This window comes from Chelonoidis abingdonii, chromosome 4, assembly GCF_003597395.2.
Source record: "Chelonoidis abingdonii isolate Lonesome George chromosome 4, CheloAbing_2.0, whole genome shotgun sequence".
NCBI lineage: Eukaryota > Metazoa > Chordata > Testudines > Testudinidae > Chelonoidis > Chelonoidis abingdonii.
Window position 1 is genome coordinate 87,549,455 of NC_133772.1, and position 20,995 is coordinate 87,570,449.

At 40.0% G+C, this 20,995-nt stretch overlaps 1 protein-coding gene across 8 annotated transcripts in view; it reads right to left on the bottom strand.

Annotated features, from left to right (window-relative positions):
- NUMB (NUMB endocytic adaptor protein) overlaps nt 1–17,527 on the bottom strand; it is a 135,022-nt gene extending 117,495 nt beyond the window's left edge. For 2 of the 8 annotated variants that reach the window (XM_075065430.1, XM_075065427.1), the window contains exon 1: nt 17,447–17,523. The gene's annotated coding sequence lies outside the window, so the exon portion shown is untranslated. Of the gene's footprint in view, nt 1–7,073; nt 7,176–17,269; nt 17,325–17,446 lie in introns of those variants that run through there. The other 6 variants (XM_075065431.1, XM_075065426.1, XM_032781359.2 and 3 more) reach the window with 5 other exon arrangements.
- Between the last annotated feature and the right edge of the window lie 3,468 nt (nt 17,528–20,995).

Sequence of the window (20,995 nt, forward strand, 5' to 3'; positions counted from 1 at the left end):
GGACAGGCAGTAGAAACAAAAGTGAAACTGTTTGAGCAGCGTATTCCAGAAGTCTTGAGGTCTTTCTGAATGTAGCCTTCATTGATTTGAGATCTACTATACCATTCTCTCACTACAAGGGAAAAACTAGAAGAGAAAAAGAGAGAGCCAGTTTGGGACTATTTTAATGAAGTTCCTCTACCTTTGGTAAGATTGGCATGCATGCAAAATGCAAACAATGCAACAAAGAAATGCAAGGACTTGTAGCCCGAATGAAACAACATCATGAGAAGTGTTCCTTCTTAGGGGGAAACTGCGTTGAAGATGATGAAAAGAACATGTCTGTACATGCAGGATATTCAGGTTGGCAAACTTTTATTTCATACTTCTTTAAGGATTACCTGTCTTCCTTCTGGACTATTCTTGAATTCTCATATTTGAGCAAAAAATATAGTTGTTACTCTATGGTACTATCATTTTAGATGCCGTTGTGATAAAAAAATAAATAGCTGAAATAGGCAGATCTTCCTTTTACAATTTCACCTTGATAGTAGTACTGAGTGTCAGTGGATGCTGTGAGTAATACTAAATGAGCAGTATGGTGGTAATAATTAAACAAAATAAGTCAATGCAGTTATTTAGGAGAATCCAGCCTCAAACAAGATTCAGAAGACTATCCACCTTCAAGATCACTATCATCTTCTATAGCTTCAGAGTTATCTGCCAATGATAGTGTTTCAGTCACATCATGTATGTCACATAGCCACAGTATATCATGTGTAGTAAAAAGGAAAAAAAAAAAACTCCATCATCCAGAAACAACCATAGATAAGTTTGTGATAAGAACCAACATATTACAAAAAGAGATAACGGATGCAAAAATTGCCTGGTTTCTTTATGCAACAAACTCTCCTTTCCGTATGATTGAGAACCCACACTTCATTAACATGGTTCAGTCATTAAGACCAGGATACAGTCCACCCAACAGAGTAGATGTCGCAGGCAGACTGCTGGATCAAGTGTATGAAAGAAATTGGGCAGTATGCAAAAGGTCTAGAGCAAGGGTGGCCAACCTACGGCTCCGGAGCCACATGCAGCTCCTTGTATAGGCACTGACTCTGGGGCTGGAGCTACAGATGCCAACTTTCCAAAATACCAGGGGACGCTCACTGCTCAACCCCTTGCTCTGCCACAGGCCCTGCCCCCACTCCACCCCTTCCCGCCCCCTCCCCTGAGCCTGCCATGCCGTCACTCCTCCCCCCCAGAGCCTCCTGCACACCACAAAATAGCTAATCAGGAGGTGCAGGGAGGAAGGGAGGGGCTAGGAGTGGGTGGGGCTGCTGACATATTACTGTGGCTCTTTGGCAATGTACTTTGGTAAATTCTGGCTCCTTCTCAGGCTCAGGTTGGCCACCCCTGGTCTAGAGGGTGAAATTGTTAACCTGAGTCTTGCTGGGTGGAGCAATGTCCACAATGATCCTGTTGTATGTGCTTGTGACACAACAGAAGAAGGGAATGTCTTCCTTACAGAAACAACTGATACATCAGGAAATGCACACACAGCAGAATACTTACAAGAAGTAGCAATAAACAGTATAACAAACCGTGAAAAAAATTCAAATATCTAGTATGCAGCTTGGTCACAGACAATGCTGCAAATGTATCCAAGATGAGAAGAAATTTAGGAAAGAGTCAAGAGAGTCCCAAGCAAACATACAGTTGCAGTGCTCATTTGATGCACCTTCCAGCCAAAGACTTCAGTGTTCCAGAAATAAAGGCTAATATTGTTGAAATTGCAAAATACTTCCGTAACAAACACTTTGCAGCAGCTGCTCTGAAAAAAGTGGGAGGAACCAAGCTAACTTTCCCACAAGACATGAGATGGAACTCAGTAGTGGACTACTTTGAGCACTACAACAAGAACTGGCCTAATCCGATGACAAAATTGTGAAAAAATAGATGGCATTGTCACAGCCAAAGTTCTCAACACTGGGCTTAAGAGAAATGTTGAACACATGGCTGAGTACCCTGAAGCCTATTTCTGTAGCTTTGAACAAAATGCAGGGAAACAGCTGTTTCATTGCTGATGCTGTTGAAATCTGGAAAGAACTGGGTGAGATTTTAAAAAGAAAAATATCCAATAACAGAGTTAAATTACAAGTATTAAAAACATGAACGGGACAAGCACTTTCTCAATGCTCAATAACAGGGTCAAACCTTAACTGCTCAAGAAGAGTTGGTTATGACATGGGCATCCAGCAATAATCCCTCCATAATGCCAACTGTAATAAACTTCATATATGTTTGCTGATGACGTTTTAAAGAAAGTCACATTAGTGAACTGGTGGAAGTCACTTAAGCACTTGGATTCAGACACTGTTGAAGTGACAATCTCACTTTTAACAGCAGTAGCTTCTTCTGCCAGCGTAGAAAGAATATTTTCTTCCTTTGGACTAATTCATTCCAAGTTGAGAAATTGGTGGGACCCAAAAGAGCAGGAAAACTTATTTCTCTTTTTCAGATTATGAACAAACAGGAAAATGAAGATGAAAATGACTGAATTAGCTGCAGACGCCAATATTTTTTCGTGTTGACCTGGCTGACAGTCGATTTAATTTTTTTTGTTTTTTTTATATTTCATTTAACTATTTTAGTTAAAAAACAATTTTAACAAAAACAAACCTGATTTTAAAAAACTTGAATGTTTAAATTCCAAAATTAATATGGTTGTTTTGTTATGTTATATGTTTGCTGTTGAAGGAAAAATCCAGAATACGTAATGTTGTTTTAGTTAAATAAAACAATTTAAATCTCTGTCTGGTGATGTTCTCCTCCTAAAACAGCATAGCAAGAAAATCCTTCAAATATTAATGATTAACCTGTTGAACTGGAGATACTTATTAAGTCATTGGGAGGTGAACTATCTTCTTCATTACCTTTGGTAAAAGAAATAATCATTCATTCATTTTCTGATATAGCTGTAAACCTAATCTGAAAAGTTTTCAAAATAAATCACTGTTTAAAAATGTATAGTGTGTACCTTCTAAAAATGAAACCTACATCTATCTATGAGTTGTGAAGAATATATATTACGGTTATAAAAGTGCGTTCTTGTTGGTTATGTAGAAATCCATGATTTAATTGAGTCTTCCTGATTAGTGATTTAAATCAATGTGATATAAATCAAATGCACCCTGGCTAGGTCGATCTAATTTTTAGGAGTACATCAAGTCTTATATCCCCACAGAAGCCAGAGAAAGGAGCATGATCAGACATGTGTCCAACCAATTGGGGGGAGGGGAGGGAAGGCAGGGTACAACAGAGCCTCTAGACTTGTCCTGACCCCTCCACTCAGCTGGCAAAGCAGTGTTAGCAATAAAGTCTGGTAGTACCCATCTCCAGATCTGGACAGCAGCCAGACTCAGTAAGAGTAAAGAAGCAACAGCAAGTCTTCACTCCCAGCTTTGTCTACAAGGAATTAAGAACTGGCAGAAGGTACTTGGGGGAATGGAAAGAGAAAATTACTCTTGGGTACAAGGAGCATCTATGGGATTTCAAGGGGCATGGTGGAAGATTATCTTTATTCCCTGGGTGCCCATAAGGGGGCTTTGGGAAGAGAATTATTCATATAAAGATGTCCTGCTAACAAAGGAAATCTAGCAAGTGTCACACTCATAGGGACAAGGGGGGGGGGGGAGGAAAATATGCTCCAAAACATGTATTATTAGTTTTCAAACCCATGCATGTCCCATTAGGCATCCTTGATATTACAAATAGAAGAAAAAAAAAAGATTCTCACCAAGGGACACTTAAATACCCACATTTTTTATCATTTCCAAAAGTGAAGTTGAGATTTGTGTAGTATCAGTGACTTGATTTCTCTGTGCATCCCATGCTAAAACATGCTAGTTCTTTGTCCTCTAATGCATGAGTTCTAGAGTAGCAGAAAACAGCCACAAGAAAAGCAAAGCAAAGCAGTGTTAGCTTGTGGGTGTCCTCAAACAGGTACACATTACTCCAGTCAGCCTAGTGTTACAGTAGAGGGGCTCTGAAGTATGTTTTCATTCTTGCAACGTTGTGCATTTGGCAGCATGAGGTACCTGAGATTGCTTAAATCCAAAGAGTCAAAGGAAACTAATCTGTCTTGCAAGGCAGCTTGTTTGCAGCCAAAAAACCTGAACCAGAATCGCTGAATGGGTTGGTCACAAAGGGGTATTGAAGGAAAGAAAGAGTTTCCCCTCACTGAAACTATTTTCAAGATTCTCTGAGAGGATAGTCAGGTATTTGGTTAGAGCTAAGATGACCTTTCACTGCACATTCTCATCCTGACAGCTGAGAAACTGACCAAGCTTGAAAAAAAAAAAAAAAATGAAAAGTCCTGTTCCTCTCATAGATGCAGGACAATGTCAGCAATTGTCATTCTGAATGTATTAAATATTTCAATATTGTCAAATATAATTTGCTGAGGTTTCTGAAGCACTAGATTCAAGGAAGCAAGCTTTGGTAGAAACTCTTTCAAAAGGAGCACACAACCATGTACTTCTGGATCTTGCAGCTTTTGGGACAGTTGCAGTGAAACTATGTTCAAAAACTCAACAAGCTCTTCCTGGCGCTCAGCCAGCCTCTGTACACTGTCATTAAAATTAAGGCAGCAGATTGGATAATAATTCAGCAGCACGTTGTATCTCGCAGCCAGTTTTGTATCTCCCTTTACTGACACTGCTGGCTTTCACAGCACTGATACACTTTTTCACTACGGATTCAACCTCATTCATACTTTTCATTGACGCCTCGCTGGCAAGTACTTCCTGGTGGGCAAAACAGTATAACAAAAAAAGTTTGAGCTTTCTTGGAAGCAGGTTAGCACCCCTACTCATGTACCTTGCAAAACCACTGCCCCAGCAGCTGTCAAGCTGTACAGATTGTCAAAGTGAATGGGGGCACTCCTCCACTCTCGCCTGAAAAATCCATTTGCCAGTTGGCCTGTCACTGAGATTCAACTGATATAAAACACTTTCAGAAAAAACAATGGCAATCACAGTCAAAAAAGAGCGCATACAATTACTTGGGATTCCTCGTGACATCAAGGCTCTCATCCAAGCACAGGCTGTAGAAAGGCTTTCAGACTTTTTCAGCTATTTCATTTTGCAGAAGATTCACCAGATCTCTTGTGCTCCCTCTGTAATGTGTTATTGCTCAGTGGTATCTCTCTACAAGCATATTTTTTGGTTGTATGGTCAGGACAATTTTCTTCACAAATTTTTCATTGCTGAATGGTTTCCTTGCTTTCCTCAAAAGTGGTGCAACTTTAAAAGTAGCCATTTGTATATAATCCACTTTACTTAAAAATCCAAGCCATCATTGTCTTTCCAACTCTGTTTTTGCATCATTTAACAGCTTGTGCCTCTGAAACGCACCATAGTAATTTTGTTCAACTTCTCCTGTATGAATGCTATAAGGATATTGCATTGTGTAAATTTTAATTTGATGAATTTCTCTCTTACAAACTTATTCGAAAACTGAATCAGATGGCTTCAAAACCACGAAACTGCATTTTCCACTGGTCCTAAAATGTTTGTTTTTCTTCTTCCCATATTCTGCTTTCTTAGCAGCAGGTGGCTCCCTCTGGGACAGTCTCTGTATCACATTCAGGGTCATTTTCTGGTACTGATATTTTGAAAAAAAACTTTCTGATATCCATTCATGTTTTTAACTCTCTCACCTTCTACCACGAACAAATCTCAACCTACCCTAACACCATGCAATGATCTTGCCAACAATGATGTTGGCCTGTAGTTGCCTACGAAGCAACAGTAGTAGCCCACGGAGCTACAGTAGTATGAGATGTAAACAGTAATTAGCCAATGAATACGCTCTGTGACTTGAAAGAAAGTCTATGTAGTTCAGTTCTGCCTGCACTGTACCATAATACTTAGAAGAGAATGAGTGCGCATTATGATTTATGGCATTGACAAGGCAATTTTAATACTTCATGTCTCAGCAATTTAGGGGGCACTTTGGAGACTGTGGTGGCCACACAAAAATTCTGCTGGGGCCACGTTTGAGAAAAATTCTGCTGCTCTAGTGGCTAGACCATATTAGAGTTTTGCCACCTTTGCCAGTCTTTACCACCTTTGAACCAATAGGCCTGGTCCCTTCAGTTCAAGCAGTAGAAGATCATAGGGGCACTGTTACACCTGCATGATCATTAGTCTTCATAATTGTCTCTGACAGAGAAAGAGAAAATTGAGCCAGCTCTGTAGAATAGGCTGGGTAGCCCACTTTTGTTCAGACAGGGAAACTAAAGTACTGTCTACTCTACCAAGGACTCTTAAGACTAAAGCATCTCCCCTCTCATCCCCAAATCTGATTGACGTATGTACATCCTTTTCTCCAAAAGAATATTATTTTCCTTGTAGAATTAGACAACTTGAACCTGTCCCCACAACAGACTGGTGTCTGTATTCACTATACACAAGTCATGTTCCAGAGACCCCTTTAACGGGTGATTCCATCAGCTTCCATGACAGAAGAAAAGATGCTTCAGGTGCATATTCTTCAGAAGTGGAAAAAAACTAGAAAATTCGAGACTGTTAAAAAGTTACAGGCCTGGCCTTTAGATAGGTTACTGGAAGACCCCTGTAAGTGTAGTGACCGTTTTGTACAGTGCTGTTTTTCTGGGAAAGGTCCTAAAAAGATACTCAGAGTTTTGCCATTCTCCTAAATCAAAGGCTGCCTTTGACCATTTTGACTCAGACTAAAGCCATGTAGTAACTAGGGACATAAAATTTTAAACGGTAAGCATTAGTCTTACTGGCTAACCTGCTTTAATCGTTAAGCCCCAGCTGGCCTTTAATCGGTTAACCGTTTAAACAAAATATTTTGTAATTGTTTAAATGGTTAACTTTTTTAACTTTTACATTCCTAGTAGTAACCAGGGTTCTCTATTCCTTTCCACAGAGCTAAGACAATAACAATAACCAGGTCAAATGGGGTAGGTCTAGAACCCATGAAATACTCAACACATTTAATGAGGCTAAGCAAAGCTGGAAGTAGGGCTACATCTAATAAGTCACAGACCAAGAGTTTCCTACCTCTTCCGTGGACTTGAGTGGCCCAGACAGGTTCGTAAACTGCAGGAAGTGCAAAGCACAGGCACAAGTTTCTGAGATTGTCTCACCTGATGGCTCAAATTCCTGTGAGTAGGAGACACAAACAGACCCAAATAGCTCTCTGCAATTTAGAAACTCCCTCTCTTTCCCCCACCTCTTGGTTTATAATATATGGAGATACTGGAAGAGACCCTGAAAGGTCATCAAGTCCAGCCCCCTGCCTTCTCTAGCAGGACCAAGTGCTGATTTTGCCCAGATCCCTAAGTGGCCCCGACAAAGACTGAACTCACAACCCTGGATTTAGCAGGCCAACGCTCAAACCACAGAGCTATCCCTCCCCCCCATCTTCCTTCCTTCATATGTAAAGTAACGTTCTCATCTCTTTCAGAGAGAGACAGAAATTATACTTTTGTAATTCAATCTAGCAAGACCAACCAGGAGACAAAAAATGGTCTCATAGTTAAGGCAAACCCTCAAGAGATCAAGGTTCAGTCCCTGGTTCTGTTGAAGACTGTGTAACCTTGACCATGTCTCTTAACCTCTGTGCACACATCTTAACCATCTGTAAAACTGAGAACACTTAGTTTACATGGATTTTGGGTGGCTACACTGGTTAGTATTTGAGAGGTATTCAGATACTATAGTGATGGCATCACACAGACACACTGAAGGTTTAGGAAGAAAGTGGGTAGGACTGAGCTCTACAGCACCAAAACAGTTCGGATAGATCAGCACTTTCATTTATCATTTACATGGAACAGACTCAGTTTGATTTATCTGAACCAAACACAAAAATACTGCTTTCTTTGAAATCATATTTACTGCACTGTCTCCTACTTTTAAAAAACACGGCATTTTAAACAAACTAAAGGCAGATATAAACGATACTAAATTTTTCAGCATGAGCGAACTACACTAGTGTAGACACGTCATTAGTGTCTAGTCTGTCTGGATCTTGATTACTTTGAAAACATTTTCTCTTGCATATAAGTGTCATATCCACAGAAGCAAGATTCAGTTATCCACAGAGTAGTGGAATACAAGCAGTATTTTAATATAATTAACGTATTTTAATTTAATTTTCTGCTTCTGACAGTGTGCAGTCATGTGAGGACACTGTCATGAAGTTCAATCACACCCATGTGAATAACTTTATCGAAAAATAGTTTTCAAACAGCAAGTATTTTTGAGAATCAGACTTTGCATTTTTAAGTTAAAAATTATTTCTGTTGTGTTATGCATTCATACAGCAGATAGACATGTTCCCTACCTGAAAGAGTTTACAGTTTAAATATCTTTTTAAAAAAAAAAATCCACCATTTCACCTAAAATAAAATTTCTACCAAATTAATCTTACAACCTTTCACTTTGCATTGATATTTTTCCTTGGACAGCCTTGGGCAATTTTGAGTCTTCGTACTGAAAGAAATTCTAGTGACATTTCATTACCTGGACACCATAACCCACAGACAACCTCTGGAGTTTTCTTTACTACAACTGGATCCATGGTGAAGTGCTGAGACTGCTCAAATACAAAAAGAAAAACTGAAGAATTCTCATGATGCACTACTTGCCTATGATCTCAACATGTATATGTGCAAGATGTGTCTTATATTTTAGGTGGGTTTACACTAGTACCTCAGTTTAACGAGGAATAGTCTAAACATCCCATTAACCCATTCAATATAGACTATTTACAACAGCAGTTCTCAAATTGGGGATCAGGACCCCTCAGGGAGTTGCGAGTTTATTACATGGGGAGTTGCAAGCTGTCAGCTTCCACCCCAAACCCCGTTTTGCCTCCAGCATTTATTATGCTGTTAAATATCGAAAAAAAAGTGTTTTTAATTTATTGGGGGGGTGTCTCACTCAGAGGCTTGTCTGTGAAAAGGGTTACCAGTACAAAAGCTTGAGAACCACTGATTTACACATTGCCATGGGGCCTAAAGGCCCAAAGTTAGATCAGAGTCTGGCCTCATACATACTCAATTCTAGCAATATATTTAATCTAGAGCTGCTATGCTGTACTCAGTTATTCCAGTTTTCCTTTATAATATTGCCTATATTTACCAATTACACATTGTAGGTTCCAATTTCAGTTTTAGCAAACACCGAAGTGTATACAGACCGGGAGAGTACTTGATCTGATCAAGTACGAAAGTGCTGAAGAAAATTCGGCCTGTTAGAGATGATTATTCAGGATGTTTACCTGAATGCAACTTTTATTATTATGATCATAGTTCCACTAAGATAAATTCATAAGCATACAGAAATAAAAATCAGAATGCTAAGGCCTGGGAGAGCCTTGGAATACATACGGTTGGCCACCTGTTCGAAGAAACTTTTCTAACTTATTTAGATAGCAAAACTAACTTTAACTGGCCCACTCTCTCATGGTACCACTACATTCAAGTTAGGCACTATGTTTCTCAACTTCTCTGGGAAAGTTATTTTATGTATTAAAGTTAACTTTAATAAAAGTGATGACTTCTGGATGACTACAACACAACAAATACCTAATTTATATCCATCTTTACAGACAACTTTCCTAACAAAAAGATTTCCATATGAATGACAATGTAGGAAGTGGTTTGAATAGACAAATTACTCCAAGAAGAATGGGAATAAATGCTGAAGAAACTCTGGTAAAAAACGATTTTATGCATATATAGTGGACATAACCAGAGTACTGATGTGATCTGTACCAGAGATTACAGACTGTGGGATAACACAACAAAGCATCCTTTGGTAATCTACCTGGGGCTTCTTTGTGGAAGTGGGTACACCCAAGAAAAGAATTATTATTTATTCAGTACTCAAAGTACATTTACCTAAAAAATCAGCATGCCTGTCCATTTTTTAAATATTGATAGACACACCTGATTTAGTAAATATGAGCAGTCAGTAGTTTCACTCAACTTAATAAAATTAACAGAAATGTGCTCTGGATAGCATGCTGTAATATAACACCACCATGTTAAGCAGAAAGATTGGATTATGGTATATTACTGCACAATGTTTCTCTTAAAAAAAAAAAAAAAAAGGCTTTGTTTGACATTTACTTTGCAATGATCTTCAACCCGTTAAAAGCTTCTAAATAAATAAATTGTTATAAATATAAAAAACAGTTTAAGTGGATGAAGTAACAGTGATCTAATTACAGTTGGAGTTCACAGGACAAATAATTGTATCTGAAGATGCTAGTTTATGAAAAGGTACAATGACAGCATGTAAACAAACTAAAGCAACTACCTATACAGTAGGAAAAAATAATTCTAACAAATAATTTAAACAAAAATCCAGTCCTTAAACATTTGCTAGAATAACAGCAAAAGGCAATATTGCAGTCACTGACTTCCTTCAAATAGTGGTATTTATGATCCAAATATGTACATTCTGATCATATACTGAGGCTTAAACTCAAACACAGCTCATAAGTTATTAGACAACTAACTACAGAACCATATGGAATTCAAGTATGTGTTCATTTTTGGTCTCTAAATTCATCCCTGGATGTGTCAGATAATTACCTACATAAAACACAGATGCAAGTTTCTGTACACATATTTTGAAACAAGAAATGTGAACAGAATTCTAACCTAAAATACTAGTCATACCCCCATACTACACAAACAAAATAAATTATCTCTAAAGTACTTACCTCTACAGCATACTTACTGATATTTAGTAAAGTCATTTGTCACATCTTCTCACAATTGAAAAATAGATAAGAGAACAGAAAGTTTTCTAAAGCTGACTTGCAAGTTAGCCATAAAACATGGCAACTCTGCAACAGGAAATCTACACATCTACCCTCAAATAATGATAACACACCAAGGATATTGCCCATCAAAGTGATTCAAAAGGATTTTAAATCAAAGTTAAGAAAAGTGAGCTAACCACAAACACAACCTCCTCCCCTGCAAAAAAGTACCTTACTTGAGAAATACTGAACCCTACAGCCACAAAACCACAGAAGTCAGTACAAGTCAAATATGTACAAACCATGTTTGCATGAGAAAAAAAGGTCAGTCAGTTAATTTAGTGATTTTTCCACAGAACTTAGTTCAAGCTCTTTCTGAGGAACAAAAGTGAAGGGGAGAAGGAGTGTAGCAAAAAGTCAATAGCAACCTGATCTGAGGAAGTTGTTTCTTACTTGGCAAGCCACATGCTTCACCTACATATTCTAATGATAGTAAGTTCAAATATCAGAAAAGTCCAAAACAGTTAAAACTATACAGCTAAACAACTACGAGGGACTTAAAAAAAAGTTTAAGATCTTGAGGAAAAAGTAATACTATCATGAATTAAATAGGAACAGAAGTAAAACATAAAAGTACCCTCAAACTCATGTTTCTATTGCAGCTTTTAACAAAAACAGAACCAACTCACCAGTTCTGCAACAAGAGGCAATTTTGTATCATTCCTTTGTAGTGGGAAGAGAGGAATTTCTTAAGCTTCTACACAAAATTTTACTTTTGAAATGGATGGAAGAATGCCTTTGCAGACAAGCTATCTTCCCTCTGATCTCAGGAAAACTCCTCAAAAAGAAATTCACTTGGTATCTAGGTTAGCCAGAGCTACAAGTTGTCAGCTGTTACTGGAAAGACTCAGGCCTGGCCTACACTAAAGAGTTAGGTTGATCCTGCTATATCGCTCAGAAGCACAAAAAATCCACACCCAAGTGACGTAATTAAGCTGACGTAACCTGTTAATGTAAACGGTGCTAGGTCAATGGAAGAATTCTTCCACTGACCTAGCTACCGCCTCTCAGGGAGATGGATTACCTGCGCCAGGAGGAGAACCCCTTCCATTGGCATAGGTAATGCATAACCTGAAGTACTGCAGCTGTGCCTCTGTAGCTAGACTATGTCCAAAATTTCCAAAGGGGTCTTCACTTCCATTCAAAAATTTTAGGGGTCCACAAACAAAAAGACAAAAAAAAAGGTTGAAAACCACTGCTTTATTTTCAAGTGTAAACAGGCAGTAGCAGTGATTAGGCACAGGGAATGAGAAAAGCAGGGTTCCAAACCTCTCTCTGCTCTTGACTTGGCATGTAGCCTTTGGAAGTCAAAACCTCTTAGGGTCTGTGTGGATATGGGGAAATGGAATTTTTAAGAGTTATCTACCTAGCATGGAACCAAGGCTAACTTGATTAACAATTTAACACCTTCAAGACTGTTTAACTTTTTAAAAAAAAAAAAAAAAAAAAAAGCATCATTTCTCTCCACCTACCCTCAATCTACTCTTAGTTTGTTTTGACTAAGAAAAGTGGTTGCATTGAGGTCATAATTAGCTGATGTGCTAGAAATTGCTTCTGGCCCAGTCTATCAATATAGAATTTCTGCCTGATGATGTTGTTTGTGGTTTCCAGATCTGCAGCTGGCACAGAAGCCCAAGATAATTGGATATTATACAAAAACAGCTCAGTTTAATAGATTCTCTTGGCATACAGACCAACACAGATTAGTGAACAGAGAAGGGCTGTGTTTAGGACCCAACACACCAAAAATCCTCACTTTAATTCTTCAAGAAAAGGTATGCTACCCAGGAACAATTCTGAGCTGTTTTATATCTGTTTGCAGATAAACTTTTAGGCTAAGATTTGAAATTACTTAGATTTCACCTGGTAATCTGAAGACTGGTGAATTTGACCTTGAAGTCAGATCCAAAACAGTTTTCCAGCAATGCCCTAGATTTAATACTCTAGAACAGTGACTCTCAAACTCTCCAGACTACTGTACCCCTTTCAGGAGGCTGATTTGTCTTGCATACCCCAAGTTCTACCTCACTTAAAAACCACTTGCTTACAAAATCAGACATAAAAATACAAAAGTGCCACAGCACATTATTACTGAAAAATTGCTTACTTACTCATTTTAACCATATAATTATAAAATAAATCTATTGGAATATAAATATTGTACTTCCATTTCAGTGTATTGTATATAGAGCAGCATAAACAAGTCACTGTCCATATGGAATTTTAATTTGTACTGATTTTGCTAGTGCTTTTTATCTAGCCTGTTGTAAAACTAGGCAAATATCTAGATGAGTTCATGTACCTCCTGGAAGACCTCTGCCTAATCCCAGGAGTATGCATACCCCTGATTAAGAACCACTGCTCTAGAATAACTAAGGTTTGTTTCCCCTCTAGAGCCCCAGGGAAGACAACTGCTTGGCTTCATACCTTCAGCAAGAGAATTTAGACTGTGGCATTTGCAACCTCAATAAGTTGTTGGTGTACAGAGCATTTGTCTTCCACTACAGAAACTGCTTCCTCAGACATTTTTTAATCACAATGCTCCAAAACAATGGGCCTGAGGGAGTGGACATAAGTCACTGCCCAGAATCAGCTTCATGCAGACAAGGTAACTCCAAGACATCAGAACCCGTCAGTCCGTTACATATTAAGGATAAAGGCTGACCAGCATATGAAAATAAAATATAAAGATGAAAAGCTTTTCCCAGATTGTTGACAGCTGACTCATGTTTTCATGGACTTAAAGGTCTGCTAAACAGGGAGTACTTCAGAGAATATGGTGTGCAAGTCCTGTAAAGTTACAAGCTTCTCCAGGTTCCATGAAATGCCAGATGGCCCCTAGAAACCTCACAATTGTTAGTAACTTATCAGAACAAACTCTGAATCAATTAAAGTAAATAGGGCTATGTCTCATGCAGAAAATCAAAGCAAAAGTCAGAAGTTAAAACTGGAAGAAAAATGTTTTCTAATTAACATCGGCTGGCTCTACTGCAACAAGTTTCAGTCCTAAAGTGGTCCCAAATGCACTGTGGAACTAGTTTGATCAGACATACTGGTCTTGTCTTCACCAAACATTAAGATCCTAGCAGACAAAGCAGTTATAGTTTTAATGTTAGAATGTCAAGGAAAACCCTAGAATTTACCTACACAAGTTAACACAAATACTTTTTTGTCCCCTAGCATGGACATGGCTGTTATCTGCCTGGATCAAAGGTTGTGCCCAAAGACAACTTACCAGATTTAAAGGGATAGTTCAAAATACTTTACTTGAGTCCTTTTACAACTGACTGGATTTTCACAGAAGACTGAAAATGAACTGCAGACATTCTGCAAACCTATTATTTCAAAAAGGCAGAAGACCACATTAAGGCCTTGTCTACATTAGGAAAGTACTGGTTTTCCAGTACTGCATCAGTGCTGGAAATGGAATGAGAACAACTGTATGCAAGATTCAAGAGATCTCACCATCAGTGTTGCAAATTCTTGCAGTTTTAATCACAAGACTCAGAACACTGAGTGTATTTAAGGACCTAACTCCACAATGCAAGTGATTACACAAGAATTTCAGCTTTGGTTAAAAAAAAAATTCTAGTCCTCATAATTGTAGAGAAGAGCCTGAAAACACAACTTGAGTGAATCCCAAAGGCTCAGAAACCAGAAGGCCTATCAACATTCGCCATTTCAATCTTAAGATTTTTTTAGGGACCAGATGTGATTTTTGAATGCCTGGAATTGGCAACTGCTACCATAGTACCATGAAAACTGAGACATAGTGGCAAAAAGATACCTGAATGCTGTTTACCCCATGACTAGAAAACAGGACTACACACTTTCTAGCTTAGATGCACCATTTTCCACGTTTAACTTGAAAAAAAGATGGGAAAGAAAAATAGTATAAAGGTCAAGCTAACATGCTAAAAAAAGCATGGACATTGCAACACAGGCTAGTGAACAGAGTACAAGAGCACACAACCCCCTGGGTCTGTAATCAGGTGGCTAGCTAGATCCTGCAGGCAACATCCACAAAGCTATTTTTAGAGCACTAGCTCAAGCAGAGCAAGTTCATGGCTTGTCTCTGCCACCACATCCACGCTAGAGCTAGAGTGCTAAAAATAGCAAACAGAGCTAGCAAATGTCTTTCTATCCAGGCTAGGAGGCATGCTCCCAGCCGCAGTATAGACAAATGCTAACACTGAGGGTTAAGTCAACCTAACTGCACCACACAAACCTGAGCAATATAGCTAGGTCGACTTAAGTTTTAGGCATAGACCAGGCCTAAGAGTTCAGGAAATAAAACTCAATGTGAAAAGTGTATTTTGTGCAGGAACTGCCAATATGAACAGGTTTAAATTGTGAGTTCAATCTTTGAGGGGGCCATTTAGGGAACTGGGATTAAAAAAAACAAAACAAAACAAAAAGAAGGGGGATTTGTCCTGCTTTGAACAGGGGGTTGGACTAGCTGATCTCCTGAGGTCCCTTCCAACCCTGATATTTTATGAGTCTATGAAGTGCTTGATGCTAACTGCATTTCTTACTTAAATGCTTGAAAAAGCATTCTTTGTTATGTGATCTTTGAGTTTTGTTACAGCATTGTTCTGCAAATCAGAGGTTCCACTGATGCCTAAAGCCACTATTTTATTCGGTTATAGATTACTGAAGTTCATTATAGGAGGAAATAAAACTGTTTAAGGATGATTGATCTCACACTCCTAATTCAACTTATGTTTAAATTTTGTTCACATGATTTGATATCATTCAAATGCTTTTTTGAGAGTTTCCACAAAGAATGGCCAATAAATGAAGGGATGGATAACCTATATTGAGTGGGAAAAGTAACAAAATGCTGCTTTTCTCTGGTAAGTCAGTTAACCCATTTAAGTTTACATTTTACGCTACAAGCAATACCCAGAATAGTATTGTAGCTGGACTGTATGAACTTGTTTCCCATTATAACTGTCTCTGTGCTGGTAACGGGTAAAAGCAGGAAGACCACAAAACATTTAAGCAACCATTTGTTATAATCAGATAGTTAACAAATGACAGATTTGCTATACCAGATTCCTGAATTAGAGACACTGAAATTAACCTTGGAAAACATGACAATGCACACATTAAACAGAAGAAATATAACCAGAAGCTCCCTTACAGTTTTCATAAAACATTAATGAGCAGGTTACATAAATCTTGAGGATTAGCAGAGTTTTAGATGACAGCTGCTGCAAGACATGCTAACTGTAGCTAGGGAGACATATCCTTTCATTCTTCAAGACTGTTCACTTTCATTAATACCATGATAAAATTTATTAATTCCTTGAAACAGAAGCTGCATGTAAGCCTTGACAAAGTTTCCAGTAGCTAACTGGTTAATAATCAAAGAAGTTACATCAGGAAATGGTGTTCATTTCAATATAGAGTACTTACAGAAATCACAGATATTGTGCACTTTGTACCTCAATTTCTGTTGCATTTTGTATGAAAAATAAAAATACCCTGTACTTGATTCTGCACTATCTTACAGCCTATTTATTACTTGCACACAAACAGGTGGCAGAAAAGAATTAATGGTGAAGTCGACAGCAATGCTCTCCCTTACAGGGGGACGCACATTTTGAAATCTAGTCAGTTTTACATTATCTCACACACCAATACTTCTGTATCCCTCTCACCAGAAGTGTTTAAAAGATTTTCATCTCAGATTTATCAAAGCATATTCCAACCTCGCTTCTTACAACCACAACCGCAGCAAGAGGAAAAGGGAGAGAGAGTAAAAAAACCCAAACCAAACCCAACACAACGTATTCATCTAGATTCAAGCACAACCAAGTTACTTGCCTTTTCTCTCCCCCCTACCCTAGACCTCCATAGTCCCAAGTCCTAAAACTCAGAATCCAAAAACATTTCACACAAACACCACACACTGTGAGTGCAGGGCATAATAAGCACAAACCCTAAGAGGCGCCCCCCTGGGTAATCTTGCTGGAAAGCCCCCCCTCCGCCGCCACCACAAAGCCTAGAGATGGGCAGAACTCAGGACCTAAAAGAAAACCCAGTGCCAGGCAACCCTAGGAGAGTGAATCAGGAAGTTGAAACACTGGGTAACTCTTCCAAATAAGCTGATGGGTTTGGTGCCTGGGGACCGGCGACCGCGGCTGCCCTCTCCCCCCCCCCCCCCCCCCCTTCCTCCCTATCTCCAGGGGGCTCAACGCCCCTCTTCTCCCCCAAGACTCTCGTTCCCTCCCTCTTCGATCCCCCCCCTTTCCTCAGGCTCATCCCCACCCCACCCCGAGGATCAGGCGCTTCGCCCCCTGCGCTGGAGCGCAACCCTATGCGCCCCCCGCCCCCGGTTTTTCAAGCCAACTCCGCCGCTCTCCCTTGGGAGCTCAGGCCCTCACCTCCCCCAGCGACTCTGGCCAACCCGCCTCGGAGTCCGGCCCTGAGCTCCCGGTCCCCGGGGCACCCCTGCCCCTTCCGGGGCTCGGGGCCTCCCTCAGCGCCCCCGTCTCATCCTCCCTTCTCACCTCTGGCTCTGGGGTCCGTTCCCCACCCCGAGCCCACCGGCCCCTCCCAGTTCCTCAGGCCCTGCCGCTCTCACCTGCCGCCCAGAGCCGCCTCCCTTCCGCGCCGCCTCGGCCGCCGGTCGCCACCAAGCAGCGCGGCCGCCCCCTCCCGCCCCTAACAACCAGTCCCGCCCCATTGCCCCCCCGCACCCATCCTTACATCCCATTGGCCTGCAGCACCGCAAATCCTGACTGTGATTGGGAAAAACATATGTCTGTCAAGGTCTCGACCCCACCCCACCCTCAGTATTTTATTCACTCTACCGTTTGGAACGCCTTCGCCTTTCTGATTGGCTCAAACTGTAGAGGCTGAGAGTTAGGATAGGATGGTAGGGATGACAGCTGTTGCGATACGCCCGCCTTTCTCCCTCCCTTCTCTGCAGTAGAGGTGTATGTACTTGCCCCTATGCTGAGTTTGGTTGCACAGCAGGGAGGGACAGGGCGGGAGGAGGAGAGAGAAGAAAGTACCTGGACAGAATTAACTATCCGTTTGCTGGAGATAATTCGCTCAAGAAATTCCTCTATCCTCATAGAGCTATGGATGCCCATGGAGGTTTTAAGTATATTAATATGCTTCTGCATTAAATCCCCAACTCGTTTTAATTGTGTCATTCGGCGGCGGAAGGCGGGGGGGATGTCAAGCTCTAGATGGGTTTCAAATTCATTAGGCAAGGTCAAACTATTAAAATATTATGGGTTTCAGATGTATGAACTCAAATAACAGCCTATTTCACCCAAAATAATTTGCAATCTGTCTCTAAATTTTCACTCTGAAAAGGGACACTTGTCCACCAAAAGGGGGCTTCAGATCTGGAATTTTAATTCTCACGTGCTTTTGATACCAAATTGTGTAATAAAATTAATTTTTTGAGATGCAAGAGTTCTGAAATGAAACTAATCACCTGCATATTACATTTCACAGAAAATGTTGCCCATTTCCTACATTTCTACTTGTAGCGGTATTTTTCTCAAAGTACAAATCACCATACCTGATTCAGCATGCACTAGATAGCAGCCACCTTCATCCTCCTGAGAAAGGCAAAAGGGAGGTTTGTATTGTGCTTTAGGCACAGTACAAGGAGGGAGGGTACCTGAGTTCTATTCCTATCTCTACCACAGGCTTCCTGAATGACAGGTTACATAAGTGGTGTCTCCATTTCCCCATCTATAAAATGGAGATAAGAAGACTTCTCTACCTTAAAGGGACATTATGAACTGTTTTGATAACACAATAACAAGTTACATAGAATACTTTTAAATAAAGAAGCCATTAATCCAGAGGACAGAGCTTGACATACAGCATGACCAGAACTGTATGATCAAGAGGGAATACTACATATTCACCCCAGTCACTGAGGTGAAAGTAACTTAAAGAATGTACCAGTAAGCCAGAGTCCTGGGCAGGGGGGTGAGGCCTCAACCAAAAGAGGCAGGGCCTTTAAATCCCCACCCTTAAATCACCACCTGAGCCTCAGGCTGCCACTGCTACCCCAGGGCTCCGGCAGTGGGGTTCTGGCGGCCATTTAAAGGCCTGAGGAAGCTGCCCACTGCAGGTATAGTCCGTGGTGTAATGGCTCTTGCCAGTATCCTGTACCTGACTGTACCGGCTTATTTTCACCTCTGCCCTAGTGGTAGATTAACCCTTTTGATTCTGCATTTTCAGGACTGTTCTCTCTCTCACCTAAATTGAGGGAGCAAAAACCAGTGTCCCTCCCTGCAATCTTCAGTTCCTAAACTCAGCAAGGAGACAAAAAAAATCAAGCAGAAATGACATGGTAATGTTTTGCATGCAGTGTCCAAGTGACACACACACTTGGGAGGGGTATGGCCAGAATACATTGTGCGGTATTCTCATCTACTAAAGGCTTCTATTCCAGCCAAAATATAGATTACAGCAGCCCAGAGCCTTCAGTTGCCCCAAGAATAGAAGAAGTGCAAAAGCACCTCTCCCACCATTTTTCTGAGCAAAGTATAGGACTGGAACAACAGAGAATCAGGCCCTCATGGTCTCAAAATGGACATCCAAAAATAATTAAAATTAGTGATGATTTATGAAAATTTTGTGCTAAATTAGGTGCCCACAGTCAAATAGGAAGTCTGTGGAAGAAGTGAGAAGTGAACTCAGACTTCCTGCCCTCACTGCAGTGCATTAACGACAACATTATTATTTTATTAACATCAATCATTATTATATAATAACATTAATTATTAACATTTTTCAGTATTAAACCTGAAAAAGGTCTTATTTTTTCACTATCCTTTTGCATATCATTCAGCTTGGAGAGTGAAAACAAGCTAGTTAGTTCATTTCTTTTTACTGTCAACTTCTAGTCACTTTCACATTGCAATTCTGATACACTAATACAATAAACCAATGGTTTGGATTCCAAGGGCATATGTTAACGTATATTTTAGATGTTTCGGCTCAAACGTTAATAAATCATGGAAACAAATCTATAGATCTTAATTTTTTAAAAACCTTTTTACAAAATCTAAAACCAATTCTGACCTGACATGTCCCTCAAATATAGTATGTTCGGTTGAGTTCTACATCCTATTTACTGAAGCTAGACTCTGGACTCACTATCACTAACACAGAATTTGAGATTAAGCATTGAGCTTTAAACCTTCGGACTCCAAAGGAATATATTATCTCTATGTCATGGGGTGACTTTCACTTCCATAGATGATGTCATAACTTATTACGGTTATATTCCATTTATATAGCTATTTATCTTGAAGCCAGTCTTTAGATTTTAAATTAACTCACTGATGCTTCTCTTCTTGGCTCTGCTGGTGCCACCAGGTGCTGAACTGTGCTCCCCTAGATTGTGTTTTATGACAGAGAAGGGGAAGAGAGGATATGATGGAGAAAGAAAGATGGCTGTAAAGGGAGTCTTTAACTGAATTTCACTTTCGTTCACTGCAGTGGTCTGTCCAAGAGCAAATTCCTGCAGCATGTAGCCAAGCTTTATACAGAGGACTTCCACATGTGAAGGAGAAATTAATCAACCCTCAAAGTCTAAGGTTGGGAACAAAGTTCTGAAGCTGCAATTGCTTATGCTTTCTAGGGAGAATTAATGACTGGTAGAGTCTGCATAGCAGAAGATCTAAAAGCCCAAACCCTAGTGTCCCCTGTCCTGTCCCCTAAACCTCACTCGAGGAGTAATCCCTACAGAACAGGGCTCCATGTGATATGCAGGTGATGTGGTCTTGGCACTCCTCAAGTCTTGCCCTTTTCTACCCAGTGGAAGTGCTTTGATTAAAATCCATTCCAGGCAAGGCTCTCCTTGGTTACAGAGGAAGAGGTAAGATTTGTACCGTCTCCAAGGCCTTTAGAACATTTGCACAAATTTATTATAACTGCATGAATATACTGTACAAGCTTCATATTCTCACTGCAGTATGCCAGATGCCCAAATGGCTCACCTCAGTATAGTATATAGTAGTATACTTGGTCCTGCCTCAGTGCAGAGGGCTGGACTAAATGACCTCTTGAAGTCCCTTCCAGCCCTACACTTCTATGACTCTGATTCTAAATTGTTACTACATAAATCTCAATTATTTAATCACATTATGAATGG